Here is a 15,796-nt window from a genome sequence, read left to right as displayed (position 1 = left end):
ATTGATTCCAACAATTAGTAAAATTCAACGATAGGAGACCCCAGTTAATAATGCTCACGATAAAGTTTTTATAATTTCCTGAGGATTGGATGTTCCTTCCCAGCATTCACACGTTTCACCAGCATCTCACATGCTCTTTGAGGTGGCAGAATGTGGTATCTCTTTCCATCCTACACGAAAACCTTCGTTTCCCTCAAAACTAATTCTTCTGAGGTCTCTTTATATCCCTAGTTTTCTTTCACTTCCGCAATTTTAAATAATTTATGCCACAAAAATAATTTTCATTTCATTACATTCGGTTTGTCCTCTCTCCTTCTTAACCTCAGGATCATTATGAAAAAAAATATTAAACTGGATTCCTCTGAATACTGCATATCTTAATAAAATAAATTTGCGGAATTAACATAATTTTTACGGGTAAAATAATACTCTCACTTGTCGTTTTTATCCATCGCTATCATTGCTATTCTCAATAACAAAATTTAAAAATCAACATATTAACATTAATTACAACTACTGTTATTTCATAAAACTCACCAATAGTTTTACACGTGCTCATAGCTTTCATAACATGCGTTTACTTGAAAAATAGGTACCTAGCATGATGCATGCGTGGAATATTTAGTGCTTCTTAACTCATAAATTGTAGCAGCCTGAGAAGACTTAATCCTGTTTATAAAAAATGTTGCTTTATAAAAGTATGTGAACCAAAAATTTACATAGTGTTCAAGTCGCTGTGGTTCCGTGGTTATTATCCATATTTTTGCTTTTATAAAATCATGCTATATTTCATAAGGAATTTAATACTTGTCTTATTCTTGATGTAGCGATACTAAGATAAATTTTAGCCCGTCTTCCTGATTACAGCATTTCTTGTTGCCTGGTCCCACGCCAACTCCCTCTGCAATCATGCCCGGTAGTATACCAATCATTTTCTTCCCCTTCCTTGCTTGTTATTTACTTCGATAAATCATCCAACAAAGATGGTATCAGTATATTGAACGATGCACAAAATTTATATCTTGTCAATTTAGAAAGAGAAAAATAATCACTCGGTATGGTGGATAACTGTAGTTGCCCTTGTTTGATGCAAAGTTATGGACCATATACGGCATTTAGACGCGCATTTAATGGATACAAATACCTGCAGATACCTTTTCTCAATTTCACGTTATTTAAATCTGTTTTATCTCACAAATTCAGCTGAAAGAGCAAAGTAACTACAAAGAGGCTTGTTGGTTTGATTAGATTTTTGTTGTCAATTTGCTTTTGAACACTGTAGTGTGTTTTTAAATTGTACAAAACGCGGTGAGGAGATGATATTGATCCATTCATTCCACAATGTTTTTCTCAATTAATCTGGCAACACAATATTTAAAATCACGAGTTAATGCTTTAGAAAGGTATGAATTTTATGCATCGAATCGATACAAATATAAAGTTTGGTTAATAGCCCTAATTATAGCCTATTTTGGAGTTCGGATCGTCCATAATCAACGCAAGTAGTTACTCCTTTAAATCCATGGAAATACGCAATGGGTGACAACTCATCAAAGGCGCTACTGGAGATACCGCTATTGCAATATTTGTATACAAGAGTTTCTTTTTTCATGCCAGGGTACCTATTAAAATATGTATCTTATCTATTATTATTTTAGAAAACTCGAGCTGACTTCTTAACTTTTTAAACGAAGCATTCGAGAGGACGCGGTTACAAGTCCTTTTGACCCAATATCCCTTTCCGCCAGTCATCTCATTCCGACTGAACTCACGTTCACGTACGGGGTTTGCATTTGCTCGGTCCGCCCTCTAATCCGTGGGCATCGTGAAGGGAATATCGGGTATTTGGAACGGAGAGAGAGGGGATCAGGGTCAACGTCCGTTGGGGCGGCGAAAATGTGCACGCATCAGATTTTCCGCAGACCAACTCCGGGTTTGCTCGCATTGACAGCATGCAATTGAGGGCCTTCCGACTGTCCCTTGAAGCCCATCCATGCGTTAAGCCACGATGGGTTCCTCGGGCATTTCGGAGCTCACTCGTAAGAAAAGCAGTGATCGACGTTCTGGTATCACACGAATAGAGGACGTCTACACATTCGCCTATTCTTTTGTAATGAAGATGGGCATTTAGATCGTGCAACCACGATGACAAGATATTTTGGTCAAAAAGGAATCGGTAAGGAGAGCTTCATGGAAATAAAATAGATTCGAGAGTAAATATTTATCATCCTAAAATGCTCTGACTAGGCATAATTTTGAAGAAAGGAAGCTTGGTAGCTGAGTGAGCGTTTGACTGGAGATAGTGATGTCCTGGTTTCGATTCCAGGGTGAAATCTTCTGACACACCCACTCCAAATCTTCGAAGCGGGAGGTGGTCTAGGATAAGGAACTAGATCCCTTACCTAAAGCGTGAAATTCACCGCCTGTCTCTCAGTTAGGCGTGTGCTCTACCCTCATCTACCCAAACCAACCTTCGGGTAAAATCATTGTGAGAGTGAATTTAAAAAAAACAACAACGAGCGGTACCTCCTGAAGAGAACTGTAAAATTAGAAATATAATGAATAAGTTCTCATCAAGACGGAGATATGTCGAGAGGAAAATCTGTCGAAACGAAGGAAAAAATGTGAGATTAAATCAATCCCAAGTGCACCAAATTATTTTAAATTATTCCAGGGGCTATTTACAATATGCCAGGCACATTTTCCTACTTAGTTGTCTGTCAAAATAAGACGTAATTTTAAGGCTACGTAGGAATCCGGGAGAATGTGAATACGACGATCCATTTTTACTACATTAATGTGTTATTATATCGGAGTAAATCTACTTAAAATATTATAAACTCCGTAAATAATCGCCTTTGAACTACCATTTCCACAATAAATACAATAAAAAATAAATAGAAAAATACAAAATTGTGTATTCAGAAAATAATGAATTAATATGAAAAGTGTTTCGAGAAATGAAAAGAGATTCTCTGTAGACCATCCCACTGTTGCCATTAGAATTTTTGATCGCGCTGAATAGATTGGTGGGAGCAACTGTTTGCATTCATAAATGCTTAGACAACTTTGTAGTCATTGTTCAATCCTCAATGCAGGTTTACTAGTAAATTAAAATATTTCGATGCTTTCCGACATTTCGACGCATCATGGAGGCTACCTGCCAACCCCTACACTCCATCTCTTTCCCGAGTCTGTATTCTGTAGGTGCTGTGCATGTACTCCATTACTTCATCTAACACTTCAGAAGTTTGGTGCTGTTATGACTACTCATGATGAAATAAATTGCTACCATTTTGTTGAGAAACCCTAAAGTAATACTATCACAAGGAAAAAATGAAAATAACATGGTAGGTATAATGACAAACGTTGAATCAGGAAATAAATTGATACTTTAGAATTGTCTAAAGTTGACAGATTAATTCAAGGACGAGTGAAACTAAAGCAATACTATTGACATAGAATACTCTCATTTCTCCTGCCTATACTTTCATCTCTTATCAAACATCTCCAGAATCGTAATGTTTCTCGGGCTTTCATTTGGGATAAAAACTACATCGTCATCAACGTTTCTGAAAGCACTTTGCTCATCGTCTTCAGGGGACTCAGACAAGCAAAGTTAGCGAGACGTTAGCGACAAATAAGTACGGTATAACTTGGTTATAACGTCATTCAAGGGACCACACTGTTAGTAACTCTATATTAGAGTGACACTATAAAGACACTATGAAATTATCAACCAAAAACACAGAAGAAAAAATTTACGATTTTTCATGAAATACAGACTTGAGTGAGATTATTATACTGAATGCAACTATAATGAGAAATATTTTGGCGCTATTTAAGTGTTAAATGAAAAATTAATCAAAATGTAGTGTCTTATGCAACGAATATGGTGTTTGGTTTAGATAGAGACACAATACGGTATGGTAATACAAATTCAAAATTTACATGAACTTTTAAATGTAGTCCTACTGCTGAAAGGAATCTGTAAATTTCTTTTAGAAGCCGAATTTTTTGACGTTATATATGCGATTTGGGAATCTATTGAAAATAAATACATTGAAGAAAATTCGATCAAATAATTTTTTTTGGCAGAAATTAGGAACGAATTGCGCTATATCCGTATTAACGTTTTTTTTTAAGACGCAGTAAAAATAAAGTATTAGCGTTTTTTCATCTACAATACAGTCATCGTACTTTTTTTGTTAGTTTAAAATGAAACTTTTAAGAGAGCAAAAAGCAGTGTGAGAAAAAGAATGTGTAAATATAATGAATGTAGAATCTGAGTTTTTCCCGGCGTATGCTCTGCAGGAATATTTCTCGGGTTTCCCACCGGGTGTCGTATCGGGTTGTAGTTCCCAACGTTTCCATGACTAAGTCCGTCATCGTCATCAGGGGTTAATGTTAACCGTTAACCCCTGATGACGATGACGGACTTAGTCATGGAAACGTTGGGAACTACAACCCGATACGACACCCGGTGGGAAACCCGAGAAATATTCCTGCACAATATAATGAATGTTTATAGACAAAGGCATTGGGATTGCGGTCGAAGGGCGTACGGCAGAAAAGGCTCAACGCTTGAATTGGGCTGAGTGAAATTAAAGTGGAGTGTGCTAAGGATGTATTGGAGGTAGATGGTTGGACCGGAGGGATTTGCGGAGGGGAGGGATTTACTGCCCCTGTGTCTGTTATTGATAATATGGACCTTCTACCACGCACAAGCTTCAAGTTTCATTTGAGCAACTACACTTTTAGTCACTAAACTTGCCATAATATAGGACATAACGGAATAAATAGTTTGCGAAATACAGTAAGGAAAGACAAGGTTGGCCACAATATTGTTCGTGACGAAAAAATTCAGGACGAAGATGCCGAGTTTGTAGCAGCCAGATGTTTAGTGATTACCAAAAGTGAAATATTCATTTACATACTGATTGGTCCTCTTAATTTCATGAACAATACCAAGCTTAATCAATATTTTGGGTTAATTATATATTTTGGTTACAAAAAATGCGAATTATTCGCAAAAATAAAAGAGTTCCGAAAAAAAAGCAAAACGGCTCATTTGACCCGGGGTACTCCCAACGTTGCGTATACGCAACCGCAAACTAAAAACAATAAAAGTATAAAAATCGATAATTTGCCATATTTGAGTCTGTTTTATTGCTAATTTATCAAAATATTTGGAATTTTTAAGTTATTAACATTAACTCATTTCCTTTTCCTTTCAAGGGAAACTTCTGAGAGAAGCGAAGCATTTTTAAACTGTCTGTTTATTGTCCTTCCAAATGTTACAGCGAGAGGTTTTATTTCATGTTTTCTTTATATTTTTAATCAATACTTTGTATAATTTCTCGATATTTTCATATTCTCCCTCTTTCGTTAATCACTCCATGAGGATCGTCAGCTATAATTAGCAGTCAATTTAGTTCCATTTGCTTTGAGTGAAAGCTAAGCGTTATTACATATAAGTATCTAACATGTATTCATACGATGAACACGATAAACGACTCAACATTATGATTTATTATCTCTTTTTTGGTATGGAAAAATACATGGTTGGTGATCATAGTGGATGTTTGGAAGCATAGGCTAAATTATTTTTCCAAAGATCGTTTAACTTCTTAATCTCAATATGTAAGTAATGTGAGTAAATAGGATATTTAATTACCAAACTGAAATGATTGGAACATATCTATGCGTTTTCCATTGCAAGTCAATAGGAAACACCTCCGAACGAAATTGGAAGAGTTGGATGTAGGGCTCCGTTGATTTTAGTTAAACGCTTTACTGCCGCCATAAAAGTATAAAAAAGTATATAAAACTGTATAAAAATGAATTAAATGTACCATTAATAAAGTAAGCCCTCTCCTCCTGGTCGATTCTTGGCTTTCAGTACCAGTACTCGATTGTTATTGACACTAAATTCCTCCAAGGGAGGGAATAGCGCCAGGTCACTTAATAATTGACTCATTTATCGAAAAAAATAATATTTTAAAATTAAAATTACGGATAAATGGCTTGGAGTGATGGATAAGAGCCTTAGACCGTTTCGCCGGAAACATCACAGAAGTACAACAAATAAAAAGGTGAATTAATAAATATGTGTGAGCTTTATCCCTCGTCACCAAATATGAGGCCAAGAGTTGGTCTAGGGATACTGCGGATGTATCTTTGTAGGAAATGGGAGGAAAGGAACTTAATTTGGCCCAATTTCTTGTTTTCAATTACTTCCTGTTTTCAATTTTTTGTTGTTGGCAGATGGATTTTCGGTGTTATGGCAAGTGCAGCCAGGCTTTATCCTCAAGGGCGGTAGGTGGATGTTCGAATGTTACATGTATAGGTGATGTGCGGGGAATCTAGACGAGGAGTTAGCTTGTATGACTGAGTAGTTTGTTGGAGTCGTAGGGAATCATTGAGAAGTGTTGTCTCCTCTTGACCGAGCGTGCTGCCTGAGAGTCCTCCGGATCGAATTACAGTTCGCAAGCCTCACTTCCAGAGAGCAAAAGTTTAATTGACGAACATCCGCGCTTTTCCTCTCCTTCTCTTTCCTCCCCCTAATCCACGCCTATCCAATCTCTCCACACTTCACTTCATACTTCTCGTTCCTAACCCTCCACCTCTGTTCCTCCACCAACCCTCAAACCTTCCGAGTTCGATCCCCCTCAAAGACTTCTCCAGGAGTTAGTCGAGGATTGTTTCGCACTCCAATGGACGCTTCGGCCATTTCCTCTAGCTTCTTCCCCTTCCTCCTTACCACCTCATCGTCCCTCTTCATCAACTCCTTCAACGCATCAACTCCTCTGGCGACCTTCTGCCCTTCGAATTATCCTCACACCAACTTCACCGTGTGCTCGTATTTAATTGATCCTTGCCTAGATCGGAATCGGTCTCTCAATTACAAAAGTACTATGCCACTGGCATATTTTGAGTTTACTTTATGAGTACTCACGCACGCAATTCATGTGACCATAGTCATATAAATTAGTGAGTTCCTTTCATTACGGTTAATTAGGTGGCCAGTAAAAAATATGCAAATAGTTTGGAAGCTAATATTAAGTTTTACTTATTTTTTATCGAAATAAAATTTGCAGTTAACATTGTTCTGACATTGATACGGACGGTTAATAAACAAAATCATTTATTAATGCGTGAATGCTCAGGAAACTCGGTTCTGGCATCATGTGGTAAAATATTAATTTATCAGACGCGATGAAGCTCATTGTTCATGATTTAAATTACGAAAGGCTTGGCTTAGTTTATTTATTTTATCAACAATACCCACTCCTAGGTTTGATGGATTCGACAGAGTGGTTTGTTTTCTTTCGAGGACAGAATTTTCTCTTCCAGATCAAAATGCTATTTCCTTTTCAATGGCTTCATTAACACCGTGGCTACCTGAGTTTCCTCATTCCTATAATTAGAACTCAAGTTCAGAGCCCCTAATTGATCAGATCTTGATGACTTAATCCAATTTGAGACTGAGTACTATCGTACACATTCTATTTAACCACTCAAACAAATAAAAGAAGTAGGAATGTGTGGATTGAGCTTATTTGAAGTGTTATTGAAAGAGGTGAATATTGAAATAGCGTCGTAGAGGAGCGCTATTTGATGGTAAGTGTGGAGGGAACGAGGTTCAGAGGGTAGATGGAAAAAAGTTACTTCTCAGATACATCCGGATGGAAAGGATGAGGTACCTAGTAGAGCAAAGAGAGCGGTATGCCAATCCAAATTTGTAACAAAATAAGATTCGTTTTGAGTGGTATGAACTTGGGATGTGAAATATTTCAATGAAATTATAATATCTGATCTCTGGATTGCAGGAACTGCAGCTGTATACAGCTCTACAAGACACTGGAAAGCGTGATTGTTAGTGCAGAAGATCAGGTATTGTACAATTCAGAACCAGCATACTTAAAATCAGACGTCTTGTCTATCATTTTCGCTAATTATTTTTTTCTTCTCATTGTCGTCACCCTACATCATTAAAGCCCCCAGCAGGACCAATTAGCTTTCGACTTATCAAGTTTTCTCTTCCCCAATTTTTATGATTGATCATGGAGTAGTTATATCAAGCATAAGCATAGTTTATAGATACAAATCGTGTGCTTTAAAAGTATTCTTGCTTCATCTTTATTTTATAACCATTGATTTTTATCCTGAATAACATAACGTATCATAGTAACAGTCGAGCAGAGTAAAACAAACTTGGCGTAAGTCTATTTGCCATGCAATTTAGGTAATTTTGAGTAATCAATGGTTCTTGAAAATTTTGCGGGGATAGGGATGGAACGATTTGGGTTTTGGGATCCTACCTTGTGGAGAGTTTAAAAAAAAGCAAGAATACTCTCTCACGATTGGAAGCTTTGTTTTTCAGCAGAGAGTAATGAAAAAGTTGGTGTAAAAGATTCACGATTATATCGATTGTCAAAATTGATTGGTCGAAAGCTAATGAATCTTTAATGGACACCAAAATTTATTTTCGATTTCTTTGTATATTATAATATTTTCATAGATTTAGTCAAACGATTGATGGAATTCGATGTATATGTATGTGCAAATTCATGATTCTCTAGCACGTCCTGAAATATGTATAAGTTCTTTTATTCATATGCGTCTTCTTAAAATACTTTAAAAATCATTGTATGCTACATATGGAAGTATTTAATCCTAAAAAATTCCAATGCATAGTCTTTTTCAAATCGCCAATAAGTTAATCCATTCACTCTGAGCTTCACATATATGCTGCATAGTGTCTTATTCGTTTTCTCTTTTGTTTATGCGTGCTTAGCGGATTGAGAGGAAAATAATATCTAAGGCACTTCCAATGAAAGTTACACTCTTTGAAATAACTCTAAGAAGATGACACTATATTTTGAACAAATTTCTAAAGCTGAGGAATGCTTTTATCTGTGTTCGTGAACCAGTTTTCTCGTCCATTCTTCTCGCAGAATAAGGAGTGGAATAATTTTCTCGTAAAATATCATTCATGAATGGATGCAAAAAAAAGAAACTTCATCGTAGCCTGGAATAGGTCGCAAGCAAGAAACTTCGTTGAATACTGCATATCCAGTGTGGACATTATTAGTCAAAGAACTCTTCATATTGTAGGTGCGCTTAAAACACGAGGGTCCATCTTTGAGAATTTGAAATTCTAATTCCATCCATAATTAGGCTCAGCAAGGAAGTTACGATCTCAAAGCCTAAAGAAAAATTAGGTTGCATAGCAATAAAAAAAAACTCGCCCCATTTCCCAGATTTTTTCCTTTTACGTTTGTAGGCTAGGAGAGTTTGCAATTGAAGTACTCCTGACGTAACCTTACGCATACTTATATCGCTTAGGATTATATTTCATCATGAATTTCATTAGAATGCTAATTACATCTTTCATGAATTGCAATTGAAAAAATTCGCTTGCTTAGAATACTTAGATAAGAGTTCAGTCATCCCATAGGAATGAAGGAATACATAAGTAAAATTTCCTCCTTCTTCTTTTATATAATTTTAGTAAATTGGGGAAATTCTAGTGGATATTTATGACCAGTAGTGTTGGTTTTAGAAGCCCGGGTAGTCACTACGACAGTTGCCGCTGCATCTGTGAAACCAGTTTGCGCCATTTAGGTAGTAGCGACACAATGCATTGCTCAGCTCAATACATCCACCCATATGCGTAATGACGCATTCAGCCGCTATTGCGAGCTATCGATCCACGTGAGGGAATAATTGATAATGGTTTTGAATTCAAAATTAAATTAAGCCTCGAAAAACGGGCTCATGGTCACTGGTGATACCGAAAAAGCATAGTGTCTACATCAATAACAACAAAAGGGACATCATGTAGAATTAAGGAAAGAGTTTGTTAGTGATAATGTAAGCTATTTTTTCACCGGACGCAAAAATTAATCAATGAAACATTTTACTGTTGAAGATGCATGGCTCATTATAACATCTGTTGAGAAAAAAACTAAAATATATAATATTTTTTCTTTTTGTATAACTGGAGAATAAACAACTAAATCGTACCTATGAATTAACTTTCAACATATTTTTACATCGATCGTCAAATTAGAAAACAAATGGGCTAATACACCAATTTTCATCATTTTTCCGATTATGACGGCATTGGAAAAATAAAAGACACGGTTTCCCGTTTTTTTCGATACATTTTCTACTTCTAGAGTTCATCATAATTAGTCAACAATCCTAAGATTGGTTTGACGCAGCTCTCCATTTCTCTCTCCTATCCGCTAATCTCTTCATAGCTACATATTTATTCTCTTTTACATCCTTTATAACCTGTCCTATATAACTCATTCGGGGCCGCCCTTGCCCTTTTTCCCTTCCACTTGTCCTTCAACGATTATCTTCATCAGACCATCGTGCCTCAAATGTGGCCAACTAAGTTGTCCCTTCCTCTGCTTAATGTTTTTAGGAGGCTTCTCTTTTCTCCCACTCTCCTTAGCACTTCCTCGTTACTCACACGGTCAATCCATTTTATCTTCATCATTCTTCGGTAGCACCACATTTCGAATGCTTCCACTCTTGACTTCTCTGCTGCTGTCAATTTCCAAGCCTCGCTTCCATAGAGAAACATACTCCATATGTAGCATCTGATGAATTGTTTCCTTACTTCTATGCTGGTATTTTCAGCTGTAAGAAGATTCTTCTTTTCGTAGAAAGCCCTCTTTGCCTGCGCTATTCTACTGTGTATTTCTTTCTTGCTCCGTCCATCGCTGGTAATTTGGCTTCCCAGGTAAGAGAACTCGTTCACCTCTTCAAGCTTATGCTTTCCTAGGTTGATGTTTGTTTTAGCCTCCTCTCTTAGTCTGTTCTAGCCTCTTCTCGAGTTATTGGCCGGAAAATTCGATGGTCTTAACCCTTTTTAAGTTAGGTTGATGGCGTTAAAAACTCGCTCCGAGCGTGTCACCGCCTCTTAGCTACCGAGTCTCGGTCCTTGTTATTGGCCATAGGAAGTTTTGCATCGTTTATACTCTTGCAAACCTCCCTTGGTGGTATTCCTTACCCTTCCAAATCGATAAAATGAACCAAAACTGTAATGACGTCACCAGCTCAAAAAAGTGGGCGGCAACTTTCGCGGTTTTTTTTTACAATGGGATATAGACTGAATTGTTAGCATGCACTTTATAGTGTACACTCATATTTCTGACAAACCATTAAGCTTACACACTCATTACCCTAGAGGGCATTATCGAGTATGCTTACTATCCAATGTTTGTAAATTAACCGTGGGATGCCATTGCCTCCTGTATCCCGTATAAATCACTTTAAGCACCATCTTTTTCCCTTGAACGTTTTTATCTCTAAATTTAACGCATTTTTTGCCAACTGCAATGGCATTGAGGCACAAATATGATGATGTAGAAATCTTTCAGGAATATTATTGTCAACTGTATTCATGATAAAAAATGTTAAATCATGCTAAAGTAATTGGCCCAATCACTATGAGATCTGAGAAAATAAGTATACTCTCTTTCTACATATTGCACCCTGATTAGAAACAGTTCTATATCTTTAGAACACACTTTTATGTTCTCAAAATTTCGCATCGCAATTTTGGTGTCTCATGATCCGCGAGGACAGAATTTGATCACTTCACTTTTCCTAAGCTTGGATATAAACTTTTCTATGTTTCGATTAAGTTTATATTTTATGAAAATTATGCAGACAGTTCAATAGATTGTTTTTGTTTTATCCAAGCCAACACTATGTTATACGATTGCCTATACACTAACGCCATTTTCTTTTACGCTAGAGGATCATACGCATACCATCACCTGCTCCATGCTTTTTATCGGTAAACTCGCGTTCCTCCGACTTTTAGTGATGGATTTTCTAGTTTTCTCCTAGGTGACGATTTACCTTCGTCAAATCGTATTCTATACCTCCGACAGAAGAAATAATGGGGCGGAATCATAAAACGAGTTACAGTCCATTGTTATTCCATCGCATTTTCAGGGAATTATCCCATTTGCAACGCCTCTTACGATGTACGGCGATCAGCGGTCGTATAACTCACGTGTACAAGCGCATATGAGCGGGTAGTTGGGAAGTACGATACCCCAGGTGATCATAACTGTCTTATGGGATGCGTCATGCTTACATGTGAGCCTCCTCTGGGGTCCATTGCTCCACCGGGACCTGGGCTCTAGGCGTTCATAGATCCCCACCCATACCGCTATGTCAGAAGTGCGCAGTTCACCTACGATTTATATTATTTTACGATTTAGGAAAGACTCATTTATTACCAGTGTCCACAAACATCAAGGATGATAGTGCGTTGCTTCTCATACAGATAAAGAGTTTTTTTATTCGAATTCTTTACTATACTCTATTTTACTATACTCTATTTATATATTACTAATACTCTATTTTATTCGAATACTTGGCCATATTCACCTAAAAATCCAGCCATCGATGTTTTTCCTACATTCATTTTCTCAAGTATCATAGAATTATAACAATAAAATTCCGAATGTTTCTATTTACAATCTTCAATATACTCTACACAATCTTAACAATACATTTTTTTTCATAAAATTATTTGGAGTTATTTTTTTACATGATATTGCTCATTAGAATATTGAAGTGCATCTCTGTAATTTCAGGATGGAAAATATATGATAATTTTTAATATCTACTATTCAACACAGTGAACCCTTTCGGAGGGTTTTTAGGGTGTAAAATCTCTGTAATTAAACCATAATCTTACCTGAATACGGATTTAGTACGATGTACGTGGTAATCTAGTTATTGCTCACAAGTCTATTAATAAATCCTCCACATTTGTACTTCAGGTCAAAGAGAGAACGGGAGCGTTTTCTGAAACTAAAAATTCAAGTCAAACAGATATGGATACCACAGATAATACGTTTTTAACAATATCACGGTATGGTGTTTGAAGGAGGCGGCCGACAGCTGAGGTCATTCAAGCCATGAGGGAAGGATAGGAAAGGAAGGCTGGAGAGAAACCCCGCGTCGGCATTAGCCTGCTCTTAACGACAGGCGCCAAGGGGACCACGGCTTAACGTCCCATTTGACGGACGAAGTGTTGCGCTTGAAAGGTTCTCCGCACAACATCCAAACAGGGATCGAGCAGTCTCTATGAATTCTCTGCCACCACTGCTGATTCGAATCTCTGGCTACCACGCCAACCCGATCCTCTTTTCGGCGATATCGACCACAGAGATTGGAGATTATTAGAGAGCTATTAAAAAATCAGAGCATTTGAAGCCAGATATTGGCTGCCTCCTATCGTGCGCTTTTTTCACTTTAAACGGCCATACAGATAAGAAAAAAGTAGGCATTACTCAAGTCCTTTGTACGCACTTTTTCCACCAATAATGCCTTATAACTTGTTTCACCGTCTTAAGCGTTAAATGCGCAAACCTTATGGTGGTATTGAATCATATTTGGAGAATGAATTTTAACGTTGCGAAAATAAATCGCATGACGCCGTTTGTTTTGATTTGTTAAACATTATGTACGATTTTTACAAAGTTACTCTGACCGTACGCTTTTCCTAAAACACAAAAACACATAGTTCGGTAGCTCCATACGAAATCTATACTGTAAATTTCTCCACTACGAATTCCAATAGAAAGAATATATCAACTTAATGCGTTAAATATACGGAAATCGTTGTCCAAATGTTTGCATTTTTTCGCAGTATTTTTCATTTCAGTATTTTTTTAATATTTGTTTTTTTTTTTTTGTTTTAGACAACTTTTTTGTTTTCAGAATGTAGCAATATAGATGTCTTACAAAAAGTTTTACACTTAAAATTTTCCATACGGAAATTTGGTGCTTAAATAGAAGGAAATATATGAACCAATGAATGTATTTCGGCAAAAATGCGAAATAGTTCAATTCGCACAAAACTTTCAATACTAATTTCAAAAAGGTCTACAATTATTAACTTTGTGGTGGATATAGACATAGAAGTTTTTATCAAAATCTGAAATCCTCAAGGGAAAAATTTTATTCTATTTAGGTTGAATGATCCTTAAGCATTAATAAGATTAGTTTGGCAACACTCATATCAATCGGAGGGAAATCGGAAAAATACTTCTTAGAAAATGATAAAATGTATGCAGTGACAATAAGATTTCCTTTTTTCTGCTGTATATTACGTTCATATTATCTTTTGCTACTAATTATTGAATTTGCATCTGCATAAAGTATCAGATCAGCCACCAACGTGTATTCGAAGACTAATTTCAGCTCTTTTATGGATGGGAAAAGACGTTTGGAACAGAAAGGAATGTCATCGACAGAACACGAAATATCTTTGATCATTTTGTCGCCATAATACATTCTGGAACACTACGATATCAGTTCCAGCCGTGAATTACAAAACTTCTCTGGTGATATTTTCTAGTAACAAGAATCGTTGGCGTCTTGAAAAAAGAGAAAGAAAATCCCGGCCTCTCTCGGAGGACGCACGTGAAGCAAGACTTCCGGGGCAATATGGAGAGGAAATTCCGCGAAGTATGTGAGCAACCGCTATCGCTGCCCGAAGATATAGACAGAGGCGAAGGTAAACCTTGAGTGAGCGTGCGATATGAAGTTCTTGGTACCGAGCTAAGGCACGTGCAGCTGTCGATAGCAACAGTCGAAGCAGCGGACAGTGTATCGTGTTTGGACCGTAAATTGGAACAAGGCCAAGTGCCGGCGCAAACAATAGTGCCTCAAAGTTGTTGGGATACTAGTTACGATGGTGGTTGCTAGAAGTCACGACTAGACTTCGGGAAATAGCGTCCAAGTTTGTGGCCGAACTATAGGAATTTTGTTGCCGGAGTTGTCTTGATCGTGGGCATCCGAAACTGAACCATAGTCATCCCGAAAGCTATGCGTCCTCTAAGTGTGCAGAAAATAGGAGCGAAATATCTGGAAGGACTAAAAGAGGAGAAAGGAGAGTTAAATAATTACACAAAAGGTAGAATGACCAACTGAATTTCTTAGAGTATAAATTGAATTACGACTAAAAGTACACGGTTAAACCTGCTAAGCGAGGAGCGGATATTTTCGTTGTGTCTGCCGGAGAACTACCGATTACTTATGATTGATGCTGGATATCCGACGTGTTCTTTTTCTTACCTTGTCATCTACGAACCATGTAATTCATTAGAATGCCTAACATCATTCATTTGGGAGCTGTAAAGTAGCCTAAAACTTATACCAACTAAGAGGTAGTTGCAAGAAGTAGACATACTATTTTGAAATAAGATTTTTATCTCAATTTCTGCTGCAATAAATTGAGATAAGATGTAAGAAGTAGAAATATGAGTTTATCAATCATTTAAATTGGCAGAGATTGCCATGTGGCAGATATATTTGTTCGGTGTCGATGCGGTTGCTACCTATGCCTGTGTAAACTTAGATGGACTGAAAAAGAATTTAATATAAATTTATACTTATCGGAGAGCGCGTTGCTCATCGTTTTCAGGGTAGACTTCCCTAAACTCGATAAGGAATGCACTCTTTGAAACGTTGGCGATGGAGTTCTTAATCCAAGTGGAAGGTCGAGAAACATTCAATGCTCATATATGCCGAGAAAGAGTCCCTTCATGTCATAAAATCTTAATTTGTGGCAAATCTTAACACCAAAGCAACGAGAATCACATTTTGCCATGATAATTATCTATTGATTGTTAATTTTGTAATTTCATCATTTTAAAAGTTTGCTCTTACATGTTAATATTTATTTTTTAAATTCCTTAATAAAGTCGAAGAAAAGCCCTTAAAAGTATTTTGTGTCCAAATAAAA

This window comes from Ischnura elegans, chromosome 2 (genome assembly GCF_921293095.1).
Source record: "Ischnura elegans chromosome 2, ioIscEleg1.1, whole genome shotgun sequence".
Taxonomy (NCBI): domain Eukaryota; kingdom Metazoa; phylum Arthropoda; class Insecta; order Odonata; family Coenagrionidae; genus Ischnura; species Ischnura elegans.
Note: the sequence above shows the minus strand (reverse complement) of the source record.